This window comes from Ostrinia furnacalis, unplaced genomic scaffold (assembly GCF_004193835.3).
Source record: "Ostrinia furnacalis isolate ACB-3 unplaced genomic scaffold, ASM419383v2 OfSCF6054, whole genome shotgun sequence".
NCBI lineage: Eukaryota > Metazoa > Arthropoda > Insecta > Lepidoptera > Crambidae > Ostrinia > Ostrinia furnacalis.
In genome coordinates, this window is record NW_021136293.1 from 407,851 (window position 1) to 429,567 (window position 21,717).

A 21,717-nucleotide genomic window follows, 5' to 3' on the forward strand; every position below is an offset into this window, starting at 1 on the left:
TCATTGGGAGAGGCCTATGTTCAGCAGTGGACGTCCTATGGCTAAAATCATGATGATGAATGGAACCCAAATACTCGTATTATAATGTAACTACTGTAGCTGCTTGTAGTTGCTACATCACCGGAAGTTTTCTCAGAGGTATTTTATTAGATACAAAGCAGACTAGGTTAGGTATGCGGTGTGAAATAAATTGAATCTAAAATCAGCATTAGAAGTCGTATTGCATTCGAACAATATATCTGCAGTCACATCCTAAGTTAGTATTTGGTATTACTGAGAACAAGTAATGCTCGAGATTTACTTTCACCGAGGCTAGCTGCTCCTGCGCACGTATAGTTGACAGTACATTAGACTACACATTCTTGTTGGAAAACCGACCTTATTATATCTAAATAAGATGCCACGGTGTTAATCTTAATGTGCTGTCTGGACGTGCCGTCTCATAACGACGAATATTGCAGTACCACCTCAGTGGTCTAGAGGTAAGACCACCTGCTTCAGACGCAGTGGTCCCGGGTTCGATTTCCAGTGGGGGCAGATTTTTCTGTTCGATTTAGGTGGTGGTAGGGCTTGTTTTAAGTCCGCCTACCTAGCTACCACCATCTTACTACGTGGTTGAGGATTCCGGGTGAAGCTCGCTTCCACCTTTGGCCTGATCATCACTTACCATCATGTGAGATACAGACCAAGAGCTTCCTCGTTGTGGATAAAAAAAAAACATAATTAAAAGTCAATTGACATCTTGAACAGTTACGTCAAAGGTCCGTATTAATTTCTAAGTAGAGTCAGTTAACTTTATCGTTACTTACTGAAATGACATCATAAAGTGCAACTGCTTTTACTGTTATATGGGGTGTTCCTTAAGTGATGAGCACTTCGTACTTTACCTGTAAAGAAATATGCATATTAATTGAAATGGTACAATAAAATATTACCTACTATTTTAAAAGGGGTTTTTGGGGTGATTTTGGATAATTCATTTCCCGAAGTTAAATGACAAAAACAGGAATAATAATCATCAACGGATAAAATTAAACTAAACATGTATCGTATACTTGATACGATGAACCATATTATGCATTTAATATTAGGGAAACTACCTAAATAACCAATAAAGAAGATTTTTCTAGCGTTTTATGAAACATTCCTATTGGCCAATACAAAATTGACAGTCAATGTCGATTGGCTCTTATAGTTAATCAGTTAACAGTTACAAATGATTATAAAAAATTTAAACAATTCGCCGTATCTACGCATTCATGTTCGTCTTACTTAAAAGTTCCATTCTGACACAGTTTAAATAACTCATCCGAGCCCGCGCGTATGCGTACGAGTCTACGAGTGTATTATTTTGTTTGTTGTGCTCTATTTTGATGATGTAATTGTGTTCTTTAAAATGACACAGTAGTACAATAGAACATACATTTTTATGCAAAATGGAACCTATTACCATTGTACAAGATGCCACATTGTTTAGTTTGATGTTCCGCTGAATTAACTATTTATTTACCCACCACACCTATGCGTATTTTTAAAGAACGAAAAATTTGTGTTTATCCTAGGCACTCTAAGCTAGTAAAAATGTATCCTAAGAATAAGGCCTCCCCCAAGGATTCCCATAATGACCGGTCCTGCGCTGCCCGTATTCAGGTTCTTCCCGCGACCTTCACCTGATCGTCGGTTCACCTAGTTGGGGGCCTGCCCATACTACGACATCCGGCCCGTGGTCGCCACTCGAGAACTTTTCTTTAAACCCCAAGCGGTAACTAGGTTAAAACAAGCAGCTGTGTACTGTACGTTCTAGAAAATCCATTATAAACCTGGGAGTTACATAAATTGTATAATAATACATCATTTCGGTCATTGTGCTATTTCCATGACGTAATGACACTAGTTGTTGACCGACTGGTCAGATCGGCTCATTGTCCTCATTCTCAATAGCAAAGGGAAAGTATGACACAATAATACCGTTATTTGGTTAAGTTATACGTACTATCTATGGTTACCTATACATAACTTTTTTTTTTTACTTCATTAGAGACAGCGACTAACCGTTATCGGGAAAAATGAAAAATCCTACATTTTACAACTGGAATACGTTTTCAGAAAAATGAGGAGGAAGAAAAAATGCCCCCAAAAATTAATAATCACAAATTGACGGTAAAAAATAAATCAGTTGTCAATAATTTAGTTCAAGCAATTTTTTTTTGTTTTGTTTATGATATTAGACAAAACAAAAATATTACATATCTACTAAGATAATTATGAACAATTTTTTTTAAATTAGATTTAGGATAAAAAATAACTTTTCTTTCCTCAAACATATTTTAAAAAGTTCATCGATTTTCCTCTTATTTGTTTGGTTAATTGATTGTATAATATTTTAAGTGCGTGTCATTTATATTAAAATAAAAAGTTTCCGTCAATAATGTAGGTTAAACTAATCATTAATATGACTATAGCTCTATTAAAACCTCAAATACCCATAAATAATAAATATTTTGCTACAGATAAATATGATTACGCAATATGTTATACGACAAAATATTATTTATGTCAATAAATTTATGATGTTAGAGCTAAATACTATAATTTATAGCTAAGATGTGCGTTCCAGTGTCAGCGATGCTAACCACAATTTATGTTATTTTCAGTAATACCTTTTTTTTAAGTTTATACGACACGACGACGACAAAATACCCCTTATATCTATTAGATTTATGATCAAGGAAAAGAGATGCTTGTTGAAAAACAGAAGGGGAACGAAGATAAAAAGCAAGATAGAATAGGAAAAAAGGCCAGCAAGAAGTCATGATGCAGTAATTGAAAAAAAAAAAGTAAATGCCAGAACGTACAAGCTGAAAGTGTTAGTAGAGTTTAGGGAGGAGTGGAAATTGCTTTACCTACTTTCAAAGATTTTAAATATAAATGGTGAATAAAAACCTTCTTCAGTTAAATTGCATTTACATCATGGCATAAACAGTTGCAACTGTCAGTATGTTACAAGATAAATAATAACATGTACGAGTACTATCAAATAATATTACGTCTGGTCAGGCCAGATAGCTCGTTAGTCCTACTTATCTATCGCAAAATCGCATCTCTTGAGGTGTAAAATTACCTTACACCATAAAACCTTTTTGTGACGAAATGGGGATAAATAGCCATGATTATGAACATCGGAACCTTTGCTTAATTGATATAAATTATTCATCTCGACCTATAAACTAATTATAAATGAAAGCTACCATAAAGAAGTGCTATGATTTCCACTCCAACAAAATTCATCAATCAAGGTTATCAATTCATTTTCTTCTTTATAGACGTCAACTTAAGACTCCAATTTGTGTCTAGATTGGAATGTAACATAGTTTCAATAAGTTAACGTGCGCGAAGACAGGCCTATTCTCACGCAAGTCTGCCTAGATATAATCTGTTTTATGTAGACTCAGATCAAGATCATTGCACGCTTTCTACTGGACTCCTGGTAGGAAGTGTCCTAGGAAATCGTGGAATAACATGGCAATGAGGAAGCCATACATACACATAGTGCCACATAGTATGGGGTGAGAGGAGTCCCAATCCATCATTGGTGAAAGTGCACGTACGTTGCAAACTACTTGGAAATACAAAGTTTTACTTTGAAATGTGGAGATATGGAATATGCATCCTTGAAGTGATGGTGCTAGAAAGTACCATTTAGTGATGGACTATTATGAAAAAAAAAGATAAAGCTGAAAATATTTATTTAAATGATAAGAGTGCATAGAATTACACATTTTAAAAATTAAACAAATCATAGAAGTCGAGTTTAAATTGAGTATTAGGAAAACTTTTAGATTTACGAGCCTAAATACTACTATAGTATTGACAGACAGAGTTATGAGCCAACTTTTTTATATAACCCAATTATTGTAGCTAACTAATAACTTACACTATAATTTATATCCAAAAACGTTTTATCTTTACGTAAAACAAATAGAATCAAGTTTGACAAGGAACAGTCGCTGACCGAAAATTAATTAACGTTAATTAATGAAATTCAGTGTATATAGGTATTAAAGCATAAGCTCAAGAACTGCAAGTTCATCTAAAATCCATCAATTTATTCACAAACATTACTATGGAGCTCACAGTGCGCCTTGTCGCACAGGGTAACGCATAAACCAATCACAGAGCTCTATTCAACGCTGTGCGTTTGATTTGCTGCTTCACTTAAGCAAGCATCGATTGTGAATACGGGTGTTAACCAGTGGTGTAAGTTACTATTGTAATATTTTAATAACAGCCCTCTCTTTTTACGTCAGGGGTTAAAAATAAAACTGGATGTAACAGAACTAGAAGTAAACAAAGTTGCTTGTTCAATAGCCACAGGCAAAAGTTACTATTGTAATATTTTAATAACAGCCCTCTCTTTTTACGTCAGGGGTTAAAAATAAAACTGGATGTAACAGAAATAGAAGTAAACAAAGTTGCTTGTTCAATAGCCACAGGCAACCATGTTTACATTATTTGTTATTATACATGTATTACTCGTAATGTTAAAGACAATGTAAAAGCTTTCAGAAGCTTTACTAATTACAGTAACTTGTCTTTCCATTGACAATCGTTGACATTTGGTTTTCAATTTCTAAGGCTGGGTTGCACCATCTTACGTTGACTTTGACAAACGTCAAAAATCTGTCAAACTCCATACAAAAAACACCGGTTATCGTTAAAGTTACGGTCAAAGTTAGGTGGTGCAAGTCAGCCTAATAAATTTTCTATTGTTTAAAGCTTTTCCTTGCAGTTGTAGTTGTACAACTCATCAACAAAACGGCGGTACTCACCATGTTAACAAACGTAATCTGTATACATAACACTTGAACGGTAATGAACAAGATCACACAATAGTTGATCTGCCTGGTGGTGGCGTAGCTTGAGGAGTACAGCCAGGCAATCCAAAAAGAAATCAATGACGTAAGTTCAAGTAAGTAAAACGTATTGCAAGTGACACCGAACCGTTTCGGCAGAGTAGAAAAAGACAAGATTTGGTAGTGGAGTCAATCAAATCCTCTATTTGTCTCTGGTAAATTAGGAAGAATCGTACTCCTGTCTAAACGCCATACCAGGTCGAAATTCCAAACGGGAGAGTGAAGGTATATCCTCCATTTGCCTCTGGCAAAAAAGAATCATGCTCCAGCAGTGGAATCTAAATGACCAGATGATGATGAGTCCATTTGAACAAGAACTTGCCTGTAGGATATACTTCAACTTTATACGACACTCTCTATTAGTTATTTTTTATCTGGGACTTTATCAGGCACATAGCCGTTCTCGTCATGCTTATAATAATATTCGGTGTATGATAGGCAACAGAGTCACCGCCGCGCTGTATACCTAAACCTAAACTTTTTATCTGTAAGATAATTTATCTGACACTTAATCAGGCACCTGTAGTGGCTGTTCTCTTTTAGCTTGTTTTTAGCGCGTGGTAGGCGACGGAGCCGCAACGGCGCGCGCGCAGTGGCGCATAAGCACGCGAGCGCGTCACTCTCGCTGTGATCCGTTGTGATAATGTGGATTTCATAGGCTAAACTAAACGCCATACCGGATCGGACCTCACACGGATTTATTTTCCTTTTTTCGGTAAGTTTGTTTAATTAATCAGTATTAACTACAGTTAATTACTTTCTTAAGTTATGTGAGTGAGATGTCTAAGTAATGTATCTTTTAAATGTAACGAATTCAAAGTGTATTGTAGTTTTGGACATCAAAAGCTTTGCGCTATTTGTTGAATAAATTCGCCACTTTTTTTCTTCTTAGCCCGAAGGTTAGCTGGCAAAGAAGGCCTTATGGCATTAAGTTGGTTAATATGACAAGTGATAGTAAAGATTAAATAAATAATTAGCCTATATGAATAACTGTTGAGAATCGAACTGAATTAGAAACGTAATAATAGCCCTTTTAATAGTTTTATTACTTTGACAGTAACGTGAGTACGTTATACGTTAGTAGTTGTTGAATTTCAGTATAAAAATCATTTTAGAAAACACAGCGATATTGCACTTTCGTTTTTAAGTGAGTTAATAACATTTGTGTAACGTTTAAGTGCTGCTCTGATGCTTCGTCCAGTTTCTAATTTTTATCACTCTATGTGGCGAATAGCTGAGCTAATTATACAGTATTAATTAGTGCATTAATTTTAAGGGATGATTATGCTAATTAAATTGAACATATTCCGTAGAGACAGTCTGCGATGTTACATTTCGTTTTCACAGTCGTATATTTAAATGTTAGTGTTTTGCTAGTTGGTAGAGTATGCGATTATAGAAATCCAAAACCTATGAGTATGATGATTTTATGTCAACTTTTAGTACCTACTAGATACGAAAAAGAACATAATAATATAATGTTGCTGAAAAGAATAAAAGTATACATGAAAAATACGACTAATCCATTGACAATCCAACTGATTCTGTTTTGAACGGCCTTGACCAAGGCCAGGAGATGCATCTTTGAGCTCTCATTTGTTTACGACATAATATGACATTTCGTATGCGATATTGGGATGCGAATACTGTCAAAATACGTGCCTCGTCAAGAAATAGGGACGAAAAGCTACAAACTCTGTTACCGAACTTGTTATGATCCATACGATAGAATGATTCCCTTGTGGGCTTCATACTTTGTGGATAGTATGAAAATATAACATAGCTCTAAGTTAAGGATACAACTAAGTTCAAAGTTTCAGACCCAGATAGATACTTTGGCATGTGTTTTTGATTAATTTCTCTATATTTTTTGCGAATACTTACGTACATTATTTGTGTCCAGTTTGTGTCCATATGACACAGTGAATGCCAACCACAAAGTTGCAATCAGATTTTAGACAGTGAAAGATGTCCGTTGAAGACAGAATGTTGTGATGCTTCTATCAAGAACAGCAACTACGGTTTACTGTGATTGGGTATGCACACAATTAGAAATAAAGAAGAACGGTCATCTGTGACCCAGGCCCGACAGAAACGAGACATACCTCAGTTTTTTTGTCATGTCTTAATTAGATAAATTATATATTTTTTATATTCGAAATCTATGTATAACACCAAAATATTACCCTTTGTTTTTGTTCAGGCGTTATACAAAAACTAATACAAAATGCCTATTTATCACCAAAATTGGTAAATGTATGTACCTAAATGTCTATTACAGCTGCTATGGAATGTATCTAGGTGACCTGGAGATACAGCCGGATTATACAGGGTGGAAACGAGAAGTTACAAAATCCAAAAATTCAATGTTACCAGCTTCCATAATCTGTAATCTATTATTGGTACCATTTGAAAGAGCTCGTGAAGCACTTTCAGAATCAGTAACTAGTTTTTCGATATCTTGTATAGTTTAGAAATAATTGAGTGAGATCACTTTTCGTTCCATATGTATAACCATCCTGTATAATCCGGCTGTATCTCCAGATCACCTAGATACATTCCATAGCAGCTGTAATAGACATTTAGGTACATACATTTACCAATTTTGGTGATAAATAGGCATTTTGTATTAGTTTTTGTTTAACGCCTGAACAAAAACAAAGGGTAATATTTTGGTGTTATACATAGATTTCGAATATAAAAAATATATAATTTAACTAATTAAGACATGACAAAAAAACTGAGGTATGTCTCGTTTCTGTCGGGTCTGGGTTTTTTTTGTATGGGGCGTGACCGTTCTTCTTTTTACTAATTATTTAATTTTTCTGTTATATTTTTGATTAGTAGTGTCTTAAATCCTATAAGGTTTGTTGCCTGTATCTAACCATCCACAACTTAATCTTAAAAAGAGTGTCTACGTTTGCGAAGCTTCTAACAATACATACAGTTTGGCTGGGTTGCACCAACTTACTTTAACTATGACAAACTTCAAAAATCTGTCAAATTCCATTCAAAAAACACCGGTTATCGTCATAGTTACGGTCAGTCAGGTGGTGCAACTCAGCCTTACTGTATAAATATGACAGTAAATTGAAATATCACAGTAAATTGAAAACCACAACGTAAACTAAAGCAGCTTCAAATGAAGACAATGCAATTATGTATACGCGAACTATCTTTCACTAACGAGCGCTAACATATATCATAGACAATGTCAATTAGCACACCACATAATTGTGTCTAGCACAGATACTGTCACTGAAATAAATCAAAACTGTAGTTTTAAGTTACGCAAGCATTTTATGAAGTAAAAAATTCACTATAATCGCGTTGTATTGAAGTAAATAAGCTAATATTCTAAGAATTTTAAACGCTTTGATTTCTCTATTTTATCGACAGTCGTCATATATTGTCTTCATTTGTATTGTTTTATAACAATACAGTGTGTCGCAAAGTGCCCCAAAGTGGTGCCAGTTCTAGTTTCAGGCGTTTAGGAGTGTCCTGAACTCAGATCNTTGCCTTTTTCAAAGTGTGCGTCACGTCACGCGGCCATTGATTGGCCATAAGGCACGCCTTCTGGCCAATCACAGCACTTTTGAGCCGGTTGCACATGTTGTCGTAGACTCTCAGTCGCTTTGTTTTTACACAGTTGAATGTGTGTGTGGGAGCTGTGGTGGGGGAAATGTGGGGACACTGGTTCTCGTTGTAGTTACGCGCGACTTCATATCTATTCTCTTTCTATGATCTGAGGTCCTGAAAGATTTTAGACTAATAAATAATTTGAACTTTGACGTACAAGATCTATCCAAAGAATATAGTCAACGTAAACATACTAAACGGTGAAACCAAATTGTCTATGTTCCTAGTTCTGTGAACATCCTATTTTTAACCGACTTCAAAAAGAAGGGGGTTCTCATTTACCTAAACAATTCACACGTAAGTTCCTTGAAATCCAACCACTGCTAGCAATTAAGCATAATAATAATCAATTACGAAATTAAAAACATTAATTGAATTTATGAATTAAATTGATCTTTGAACATAACTTACGCGTCTTTGTATTTAAAAAAGTAGGTAACTTGCATTTAGAATAATGCCCAGTTTAGAATAATTAGAATCAAGAATAGTGTTGTTCTTGTGTTAAAATTTCAAGCTTGTAAAAATTTTGTATTAATAAGTATGACAGGAGTTGACCCTCCAATCTGGAGATCATTGGGAGAAGCCTATGTTAAGCAGTGTACCTACGTCCTATGTTATCCACTAAATCTAAAGTATTTCACTTAAATATTATGTACCTGTGTATGATTTTTAATATGACCAATAATTCCTTTTAATCGCTATATTACGCCACCGTTTCAAAATTGCTTTACAGTCTAACTCGCGCTTGGTCTACTCAACTAATCTAGATCCGCTTTCACTGGTATCTTAGAAACTGGTTGAAACTAGTTTGTACATGATAAAGGACTATTAATAACATTTGCAAGTGAAAATGCTATTGATAAAATCGACTTGTAGGCGCTACAACCGTTTCCTAGTTACGAACTTGTTCTTCTAGACCAGGGCTTTCCAAAATATGCGTCGCGAAGCCCTGATCGTCGCGACGCAGTTTGGGAATATCCAATGTCATCTTACATAACTTTTCACTTTGTCAACTGTCAGAATGTGTGGGAAAAATGAAGCCAGAGTGGTCTAATTTGAAGTGCCTCACTTTTCTAGCTCTTACTAGGTTTCTAGGCGTTATAATTCTATGCTCTAGATAAAGTAACTTCGTTTTAATGGATAACGATATGCCCCTTGACAATTTGAAATTCGTAAATAAACATAATATTATGAATCATCCCAAACTGGGGATCGCAAAGAAAATGTTTAATTCCCGAGAGTGACATCTTCAAAATATGTTTGGGGAGCCCCGGATTTAATAACAACGTAGATGGTTTACAATGTTACTACATACCAAAATAAATAGATTTCTGCTCAATAGTATTTGACTCCTTATATACCTAATTAAGGTTACATATTTATGAAATGTAACACAATTTTATAAAAACTGAATTTGAAATGAGGACCAACGACTTCGATAAGTATCAAGAAGGCGCTGGATGCAGGCCACTACTAAGCGGTTCATATGGAAATCATTGTATAAGGCCTATGTTCAGCAGTGGATGTTCTATGGCTGAAATGATGATGATTAATAAATAAACAATATTTTCGCAGCCTAGCGCTTCATTCTTCCAAATTAACAAAGCCCAAATTCGTGTTACAGCATTAATGTTATCAAACATCTCATAACATCATTATATGGCCCTATAGCACTGGTAATTCGTCATTATTCTGCACCAATTATTCTTATAGTTCCGACAAAGGGCGGGTGATATAACTTACGTAAGACCCTTAAAACATACTTCCTTTATTCTCTCCTCACTTTCCCAAAAAGTATTATTCACAAAAATTAGGTAGAGTCAGCGTCAAATAGTTCGTGACATCCAAAGTGGCCAAAAAGTTCGCAACACGTCTTTGTTACAATTCGAATAAGGTTGTGTTTATTTATTTATTTATCTATATAGTTGTCAACTTTTGGCCACTTTGGGTGTCACTGTTTGGTGCTGACTGTACTTGTACCTACTTATGTTGTCCTTTTTTGTAACAAACAAGGATACTATGAATACCCTATTCAAATTCTTTATTTCGTAGTGACAATTTGTAATGGTGTAATTAAACACCTTTAGGTATTACATGCAGGAGCTTAATTAGTTACATTGAAGGTATTGCAACAAAGTAGGTAGCTATAGTAATATAAAACAACATAAGGAGCAAATTACGATCTAAATAGAGGTACATGAGTCTACAATTTTTATATCTAAATATAGTGACTGACTGACTGACATAGTGATCTATCAATACACAGCCCAAACCACTGGAAGGATCGGGCTGAAATTTGGCATGCAGGTAGATGTTATGACGTAGGCATCCGCTAAGAAAGGATTTTACGAAACTCCACCCCTGGGAGTAAAACGGGATCCACGCGTACGAAGTCGCTGGCGGCCGCTAGTTTGCCAATAAAAATGAAGATATTGTATTTATTATGCAGTTCATAAAGAAGTTGACACAGTTCAGAACACACAGACTTCAAATCTTGCAGTCTACGTGATATAAAGAAGGGACTGTTGACAAATGGCAATGCCAGATTTTGTATGGAAGGTGGCGTCTTTTTTTTTTCGCGCGGCCATCGACCAAACCTTATATTTTGATTACAAAATAGTGTGATAAACCAAACTTACTATGACATGTATACCTCTAAACTCAGTCTGAACTTAGTTACGAGCATTAGAAGTTTGATGATTTTACATACTAGATTTGCTTTCTGCGCGCAAGTTTTGTAAGAAATTGCAACAAAGTAGTGACATTGTATGTGTAAACAAACAATATCATCCATTATAGGCTCCAGCCATCAGTGTGGAGCAGAATCAGCGCAATAAAAAAAGACGTCACTATTTTGTTGCAATTTCTTACAAAACTTGCACGCAAAAAGCAAATCTTAGTATGTAAATCATCAAACTTCTAATGCTCGTAACTCAGTTCAGACTGAGTTTAAAGGTATACATGTCATAGTAAGTTTGGTTTATTACACTATTTTGTAACCAAAAAACATGGTTTGGTCGATGGCCGCGCGAAAAAAAAAGGCGCCAATTTCCGGCATTGTCTTTTTACAAGCTGTTTATTAGTTCACTAGCTTTCCGCCCGCGGCTTCGCCCGCGTGGAATTTTATCTGTCACAGAAAAACTTTATCGCGCGCGTCCCTGTTTCAAAAACCGGGATAAAAACTATCCTATGTTCTTTCCCGGGACTCAAACTATCTCTATGCCAAATTTCATCAAAATCGGTTGCGAGGTTTAAGCGGGAAAGCGTAACAGACAGACAGACAGACAGACAGAGTTACTTTCGCATTTATAATATTAGTTGGGATCATCAGGTCATTCAGTCTCCACTACAAGAGCAAGACCTTCTATTATTTAAAAAGCAAATGGAGGATTTGGCCTACTCTCCCTACGTTGACCATGCGAATTTGGTAGGCTTTATCATTATTCACATCACTATAAAGCCATATTACACAAAGTGTATGCCATACACTTCATAAAGCAGCATGTGCGTAACAATTTCGAGTTAAAAGGATAATAAACTCGAAAAATTTCGTAACATTCAATAATCCGCATTACGTAGCTGATGAGTTATAGTTGAGACGTCAGGGAAAGTTTTTTCAAGCCGACTTTTGGAATCACCAAAAACAAAAACAGAATTTGTATACTAGTTTTTGCGCACTGCTCTGTCCGTCTGTCACCTGGGATATAACCTATCCTTATGTCTTTTCTCAGGACTCGAACCTCTATCTCTCTCTTCAAATTTCATCAAAATCAGTTCAGCTGTTTAAGCGTGAAGAAGTAACGGACAAGACATGCACACTTTCGCATTTAATGTAAGATGCTAAGGATGAAAGAATTATTCAAATCGGTCCAGTTGTTTGAAGCCTATACAATACAAACAAGCAATCAAATTTTTCCTCTTATAATATTAGTGATGAAATACATATATTTCACTTGTAATTTATATTAATTGCAGTGTATGAACGGATTTTAAAAAGCAGTAAATAACCTAATTAAATTGATATACCAATTTGAAGTAATAAAACAAAATTAAATGCTTTATTGCGTTTCCGAAATGGGTGCAATTGCCAGCGCATCAGTTTATACAGTTTTGTAGAAAACACTAACTTATTACAACATACATAAGACGCCATATAATTTAGCACGATGTGCCCGCTTGGGTAGGTACTATGATATACTATTTTATAATATTTGAAACTTTCATGTTGCATTTTTTACTGTTTTAAGGCTGAGTTGCACCATCTTACTTTAACTTTGACAAACGTCAAAATTCTGTCAAATTCCATACATAAAGCACAGGTTATTGTTATTGTACGGTTAAAATAAGGTGGTTATAGTGAGATGATGATATATTATTATGCCCCTGATAGGGCGCATCTAACACCAAATTAAAAAGGAGATAAAGTTTCAAATCATTTAAATGGGTGATTCTTAGCTGTTCTTGAGTTTAACTCATATCCGAAAGAAAGTCTTAGGCTGCGTTGCACCACTTAACTTTAACCGTAACTATAACGATAACCGGTATATTTGGTATGGAGTTTGACCCAGCCTTAGATGCGCCTTTTCAACAATTGGGGGCAGTATTTTATATTGATTGAGTCATAAAACCAATTTAATTTAAAAAAAAAAAGTATTTAAGTATGTTTATATCCGTTGTATACGTAGTTTATATCCGTTGTAAGCAAAGGTTGTACCCATAGTACAACCTTTGCTTAGTTTGGGACTAGAAGCGGGGCGTAAATATCCAAGGATATTTATATTTATTTATCTCTATTTATTAATGCAATAAAAATGCACAATCTTAAAATAGACTATCATCATCTCTTAAGCAAATTAACTGGTTTCTATGCAAAAGCATTTCACAATAGAAAGATCAAGGTTGTATTTTGGACATGAATTAGTCATGAATCTAAATAATTTTGCGTAAAGATCACAATCTGTACCTCGTTTTTTAAAGTTTCTCTCGTAAAGTTTTTCCTACTAGAGGTACTGGTCGATTCATCTTTGCAAATGACAATATAGAGTTGCAATATTCTCTCTATTTCCTTATGGACACACTAAGCTTTCCGCCCGCGGCTTCACACGCGTGAAATTTCGTTTGTCACAGATCGTCATAAATTATAGCCTATATGTTATTCTGGGTTATAAACAATAATACTGTAAAGTTTCATCAAAATCCGTTTAGTAGTTTTTTCGTGAAAGAGTAACAAGCATCCAGACATCCAGCCATAAAAACTTTCGCATTTATAATATTAGTAGGATAAGTCATTGAACAATGAGTAAATGAGCAATACGCGACACACCTTTTAGGTAAATGTCAGGTAAATCTACAAAAGATGCATTATAATTTTGATATTTAAAACTTCTTTTGCCTATTTCATGGTCTGAACATTTCAAAAAACGATTACTTAGGTACATACTCGTACATTACACTTACCTACCTAATTACATTTTATCCCGATTATTTCGCTACTGTCACAGAGCTGAAACTCAAAGAGCGTGGCAACTAAAATTAATAGTCTACTCATTATACAATATTACGTACATTTTTAATAACTACAACTTCTGAACATTGACAAGTACAAGCTGTTATACACCTTACGTCGGCGGCTTAAGAGTAATTAACACAATAACATCAAACAAAACTAATGTAAGTATAATTGTGCTAACTTTCACTGCGATGTTGATTTTAACGAGATTAATTAGTCTCTCATATGTGTAAAAAAATAAATAACATAACTATAAAATAATTGCACACGCGTCAAAGCAAATTAGTAAATAAAATCGATTTCTTAATTTGCACTGAATTTCTTCTCGGGCCGCATCCGTGTTTTTGCTGGAATTCTTCGAATCACGTCGGCTAATAGAAGTTTACGTTAAAACTGAGTGACAAGTAGTACAGTAAAACCAATGGCCTAATTCTAAAACTCTGATTGTAGTGTCAGCTTATTAAAGCAAAAATTAAGTTGAGTCATGATTTTCGTCCACAAATCGCAATCACGCTAAATCCAATCAAAAATGCAGTGACAGATATAAAACTTCAATAATGCATCAATATTTTCCAACAATTCAACATTCGACTGCAATTCGATTCGAGATCGAACTTCGCTAAATCCCAAATTACGTAGAAGACTAGTAATAGCGTACTTTATAATAGCAAGCTTTATAATCTACAATATTCTGGCATTTTAAAGATGAATATGCTCTCGAGTTCAATAAAAAAAACTCATTTATTTTTGCAAATAGAGCTAAGCACTTTTACACGTCCCAGTATTAACCCTACCACTGCTTCAAACAGCAGCGCAAGAAACTCAGTCACTATTGTCAGCCTCCATTTCAAGGATTTACAGTTTTTAAAATATACAAATTATAGTCAAATATATAAGTATTGATGCGAGCTAGGCAGTTAAACATTCCAAACATTTTTATCTTTCATAATGCATATAATCATCAACTTTATAGTAGCCCTTTTTCATTTCAATTAGTGACAGAAGGATAAAAGCAAGTATCCAATTATAACTTAAAATCCTTCAACAGTTGGAGTGAGAATAACTAACTTTCATATTTGCGCAGTCTAAGTGCCTGCTTCAAGTAGATAAGTAGAGATAGAATAATGGTTTAACTTTAACTGAGAGTTAATCTCATCCTGCAGCGTTAGTGAACTTACAATATCAAGTGGGTTTTAGCTGACTTATTTCTGTATGTGTGTGTTACAGAACCATTGTTTTGTCACCTGTCATTCGATTTGCACTGAAGTCGAACCTTAACTTCGAACTCCTCCTGTTCTTTTGATTAATTTCCTCGGGTCCAATGACAGTTAAACTTTCCCCCGGGACAAACTTGACTTTCACTGGTTGGGTTTTTATTGGCGGTCAAGCTGTAGATCCTGGCTACACAGGGGTTGCAGCGCGCTGGGACTGCAGCGGTGGGAACGAGAGGTGGGAATAGTCCCGTACCTTTTACACATATTTATCTATCAAAAAGTATTAATAAAACCAGGTCAAGAAAATTGTAACTTTCAAGTTCAAACCAAAACCTTGAACATTAAATACCGGACTCAAGAAAGAATTACACAGTCATACATTTTAATAGACTTTGAAGCTCCATACAAAACGTGTTGAGCAACCGACGGAAGTATTACGACATGTGCTCATTATTTGTTTATGTGTATTTCATAATTTAGTGTTTATTTATACAGGGTGTCCCGTAAAGAGCGTGCAAAACTTAAGATGATAGACAAATAGATGTCCTTTATGTTTTTTAAAATCCCCAATTTTAAGCATATCTCTTGTGGCTCTGTGCATAAATGGGCAAATATTTTTCAAGATGATTATTCATAAGAAGAATAAGAGAGGAATAAGAATGAAAAAAAGAAGAGGAATAAGAGAAATATCTGCTCATTTGTACACACAGTAACAAATGAAAGGCTCAAAATTAAGGATTTAAAAAAAAAACATGAAAAAAATCTGAAATGGTGATAATCATCTCCTTAAGTTTGGCACGCTCTTTAAGGTACACCCTGTATATACCCACATGGAGGCGAGTCACGCTCCTAAGTGTGTCAAAGTATTAAATGTCTGAAGCTAGGCCGAGTCGTAAACCTTATGGATTTATGTTAGACAGAAAAATAAGGTAGAGTTAGCTCATTTTCTTCTTGGCGTAAAATGTAGTAGGTAATACATATGCTTGTACGTCCACTACTACAGACTACCCTCCCCCTAACGTAGTTTATGTATCTTCGGGTCAAATAGAAACTTCCCATAAATTTGTAGTAGCCTCATAGAGAAAAGGTGGGCCAAACTGTGGAGAGACTTGGGCCATCCATACTCCAATACCATACGCAAGCCCAGTGTGTATTGGTGAAGAGGTATCGTTAAGGTAACTGGCCAACCTTTGTTTTATGTTAACAAGGCCCATACTAATACCAAGTCGATCCATATCTGGGNTCCATATTTGCAGAATGGACCATGTATCATGGGTCGAGTCTTATTTTAAAAGGATTCCGACGATTTTTTCACCCTGTATATTAAATTGCGTTAAGTTTATTAAATGAGGTTTGCTCTCATATTCATTACTTGCTCAACTTGTATGCTAAAACAATTAATTAGAAGGTGTACAATACAACAACTAATTGTAAGTAATTATGTGTACCATATTATTGTAACCTCCGCTCCAAACACAAAGGCGATTTCTTTATTTTTATAATTAGCGATAAATTTTAATTTACTATTATGAATAATAAGATTGTTTTTATAGATATTATTCCGTGATTATCTGTGCGTTAAATATAATTAAACTAGCGGCCGCCCGCGACTTCGTACGCGTGAATCCCGTTTTTCCCGCTAATTCCCGTTCCCGTGGGAATTTCGGGAATTCCTTTCTTAGTGCACCTCTACGGTACCTAAGCTACGTCCCTTCCAAATTTCAAGTGCCTACGTTTAGCCGTTTAGGCTGTGCGTTGATCTGCCAGTCAGTCAGTCAGTTTCTCCTTTTATATATTTAGATGCTTCCCCCTTACAACAAAGCCCATACATACCCATACAAGCTTTACTTAGTTTGGCGCCATAGCGCAGTGTAAATGTCCAAGGATATTTATTTATTGTTTATTAACTAATCTAACGCGCGTTGAACAGTTTCATGTGACGTTTAGTACTTATGGAAAAGTAAATTTAAACTAGTGTTTAACATGCGTGTTACTTTTTATCTATAAGGGAAAAAGACTACTAGTTTTCATAGATTGGAAAATTCTGTAGGGTCCAGTAGCATTATCAAACTTGAGTATGGACAAAAAAGCTTGGACTCTACACGGGACTATTCCCACCTCTCGTTCCCACCGCTGCAACTCCTATGTAGCCAGTATCTACAGCTTGACCGCCGATAAAAACCCAACCAGTGAAGGTCAAGTTTGTCCCGGGGGAAAGTTAAAATGACACTGGTCACGCAACGAAATTAATCATAAGAACATAGGAGAAGTTCGAAGTTAAGGTTCGACTTCTCTCCATTGCAAAGCGGAGCTTCGACTCTACGGACAATAACTACATGCAAACAAAGTAATCAACGATCTATCTACACTAATGTTATAAAGAGGAAAACTTTGTTTGTTTGGTTGGTTGTAATGAATAGGCTCAAAAACTACTGGACCGTTTATAAAAATTATTTCACCATTCGAAAGCTACATTATCCACGAGTAACATAGGCTAAATTTTATTTTGGAAAAAAATGGGTTCCGTAAAATATGTACATAATGTTGTACACGCGCGCGAAGACGCGGGCGGAAAGCTAGTGTTAAATACAGACAGAGATAATTGCGTATTGAAACAACAGTTGCCGTAATCGGTCTGCTGGGCTGCTAACTGGGTGATCCAGTTCCACCATCGATCTACTTGAGATCTAGTATGCAATTGGAAGTTTTATCACATTTGCTAGATGGTTCCACAATGATATTATAATATGTCATGCGTCTTTTAAAATAGGAGGAACTCAATAAAATAACAAAGTCTTGCTATTTAAAATTTTGAAATGTCACCGATATTATAATATGTGAAGGCAACATTATTCCAATTCCAAATGACACAGAAAGGCCAAGATCAAGAGTATCGACATAAAAAAAATTGGCATTGTCTTTTAACGTTAGCTCTTTCTTGCATATTCATTTATTTCTCCTTGCTGTAAGTAGGTACCTATAGCTTACCTGTTTTTGAGTGAGTAAGTTTCACAAATTATGTATTTTAACTTTATTCAACAATGTATCTGTTAACGAAAGTGCAATTTTTGAAGAAATTATGTAACAAGTCTGTAGCAAAATATTTTTTACGTTTGAAACTGGTTCTTAATTCGCTCCGGTAAAATCAAAATAATTTGAGAAGTTGAAATTTTGCGTTCTTTGATACGTGTAGGATGAATGAATAAAGTATACCATGCATCATGATTTCTGCTTATCATGCACCATCTACAGCCGATTTACCCACTTTTTTGAGAGGTAGGGCAAGTTAAAATTTTTGAGATAAATAAATATCTCCAATTATAAATTTAACCGGTTTAATTAACAAATCACACAATTATAGTTTTCACAACACAGACTAAACATTTTGACAGCAAAAAACACCCCTTTTTAGGATTACCGTATCTCAGGATTTGTTCTGAGATTATAGGATTTTTGAACTCTTCTCAAGATTGCGGCTGAATTTTGCAAATCTCAATCTCATAAATCCCTTAAATAAAAAGTTAGTGAGTAATGCCAGTTTTCCAACAAAATTCCTGTTATTTGTTACCATAAGGGTCACTTAAAAATTAGGGATTGATGGTAAAAACGGGTATTAGTCTCATGTAAAAAGGAACCCACTTACTTACCCAGATAGTCTACTCAAATTGGTGGAAAATCCAAAATGATTCAATAAATTTTAACGATCCCAATAAATAATAATATCAATTAATTAAATCACCTAAACGAGATTAATATTATGGCATGGAATAATTGCACGACAATTTGCCATTACACCACGGCTTGCGTAACCAAATAGGCGTACGGAGAGCATCGGTCTTTCTCCTAACGATTTCTCGATTACGCACGTAAAAGCAGAAACTAGCAAAAAGACACAAAGTTTTTGCCACCGATATTAGACGCATTTGGTAAACGTTTTCTTTTAACGAATTAGTTGCGACACAGGCCATCCATGTGAATTGTGAAGTGACATTGGATGCGATGAGAAAATGCACACACATAGTGACTGACAGTGCAGTATTTAAAAATAATATTATGTAGGAGGAATTAAGTTAGATTTTGTACAAAGGCTCTCTTTTAAAATATCTTTTTAAAACTACTTAAGTAACTCAACGCTACCTTATGGTCATGAATTTGTACAGACATACAGCCTCCTCCTTCTGGAGTTTCAATTATGATAAATGTTTGACTTGTTATATTTTAAAATTATTCAGGCATTTATATTCAGTCAATAATATTTGATTTACTTTTTGTTTTACATATTTTACGCCCTCTATCGGCAAGCGTAAAAATCACACTCAAGATAATGCCACTACTCGCCGCTAGATGGCACTTGTAGAATTTAACACTACAAAATAGTTCTTTAAGGCATACTAGATGGCGCTAAGCACGGAAATTGTAAAATAATGTAAGTTTTCCCAAAAAATTATATTTTCGTAAAAATGTTTAACGATCAGAAATTGTTGTAACGAAATTCTCAAATCGAAGAGGAATTAATTATGTAGGTGGCCAATGCGGAATCATAACAATCTATAACGGGATTCAATATCAAAAATGGTCTCGCGAATAACGGATTTACTTGTTTTTGAATTTGTCATGTTATTCAACCCAATAAAATAATGATTATACCTACAAACTCAATGGATTTTGGCAAGAAAACAACAACAACTTGACTCTTGAGTAAGTAAAGCTGAAAGACAAAATAGTAAACTGTGTTTTTGATTGTCGTAATAAAATAATAACAAATTACTCGTAATTATTGGAAAACTAAGTTAAAAGTTTAGGATTGAGTTTCACTACTTTTATTTAATTGTTTTTTAAGTTTATTTACCTAATGGTTGTTAAAAAGATTATGTAGGTAGTTAGGTTTACTTAAGCAATATCATTAGTTCAAAATAGAAGAAATGTAGGTATTATTACCGGATAATAATAAATTACTGTAATAATATACTTATAATCATATTTTTTTATAATGATATAATATTACGTCATAATAAAGTAAGCCGGCTTTGTGGTTCATATACCGGACCGGACTGCATACAAAGTCAGCTGAAGTAGCGGTACGAATCCCTTGGGAGCCAAGTTGATTTGATCATCAGCATTCCACCATGGACGTCCACTGCTGAACATAGGCCTCCCCCAATGATTTCCACAATGGCCGGTTGTTGGCGGCCTGCCTGCATCCAGCGCCTTCCCGCTACCTTTATGAGGGTGTCGGTCCACCTTGTGTGTGGACGTCCTACGCTGCGCTTTCCGGTGCGTGGCCTCCACTCAGTGGCGATTTTTTTTATGTGACAGGAGGCAAACGAGCAGATTTGATCAGAGGAAGCATTTAAATCTAGATCAAAATGATTTGTATATTTTATACAATCATATCCCTGGGTATTCAGGAACAGATCGCTTTCTAGCGATAGGCCGTCTTGAACTTGCATGCCTTTCCTGTAGGTTTTTTGTAGTTGCTCATTCTGTGCGTACAAAAAGTCAAACTTTAATTACTCTTAGGCTGGGTTGCACATCTTACTTTAACTTTGACAAACGTCAAAAATATGTCAAACTCCATACAAAAAACACCGGTTAACGTTAAAGTTGCGGTCAAAGTTAGTTGGAGCAACTCAGTCTTAATCGCACTTGCTCTATCTGACGCCAGCTATCATAATAAATTCACGGATATTATATCTCCATTAAACTGTCTCAGTACCTCTAGTACGAAAAACTTTCGAGTTCGTTTCGTTTGCGTATTCAAAGTGTCATCGAAAAATTTTGTATGAAAAATTAAACAGCGCCCCCTAGGGCGGCTATGGGTATTTCGCCGAAACAGTAAATTTTCTGTGTCCTGGCAGGCGAACACATGTTTTTTTATATTTATATGTATAAAACTATTTTTATGGGAAAGTTAATCAAAAGTTTTATTTGTTTTTGCTATTACAATAGCAGAAACTACAAATAATACCGTAGAAAAACTTAATCAAAAGTAGTTTTTCTAATTTCCTTGTTATGTTCATTACTGTTGTTTGCGAAAATGAAGGCACATTATAACAAATTGAAGCGTATTTTCATTATAATAGCACTCTCTTTATATTTGAGAAACGTTTGGCTATCGGAAAATAAAAACTTTAAATGTCAAATACTTAAAGGAAGGAAATAAAGTGAAGTTAAGTTCTTGTCCGAGTCAAAAGTATAATTTCCCTGGGTCTTCTTTTCGACCATTGTAGTAACGAAACGAAAGAACTTAGAATGTAATGCACTGCACCGTTACANTAGATATTTAGCAACTAAGTTTTTATATGTATTATTGTTTATACTTCCGTCAATCTTAAGTTTGGTGTTAATTTTAGAATAGAGCGTTGGTGCCAGGTAATTAAAGAACCTCTGGGCATGCCGGCACAAATCAAACGAAATCAAAATGTACTGGACAAAATCGCGT

The 21,717-nt window shown here is 35.1% G+C and overlaps 1 protein-coding gene across 4 annotated transcripts in view; it reads right to left on the bottom strand.

Moving 5' to 3' along the window:
• Flo2 (flotillin-2) overlaps window positions 1-21,717 on the bottom strand; it is a 267,627-nt gene that overhangs the window by 107,309 nt on the left and 138,601 nt on the right. The gene's annotated exons all lie outside the window — the stretch shown is intronic.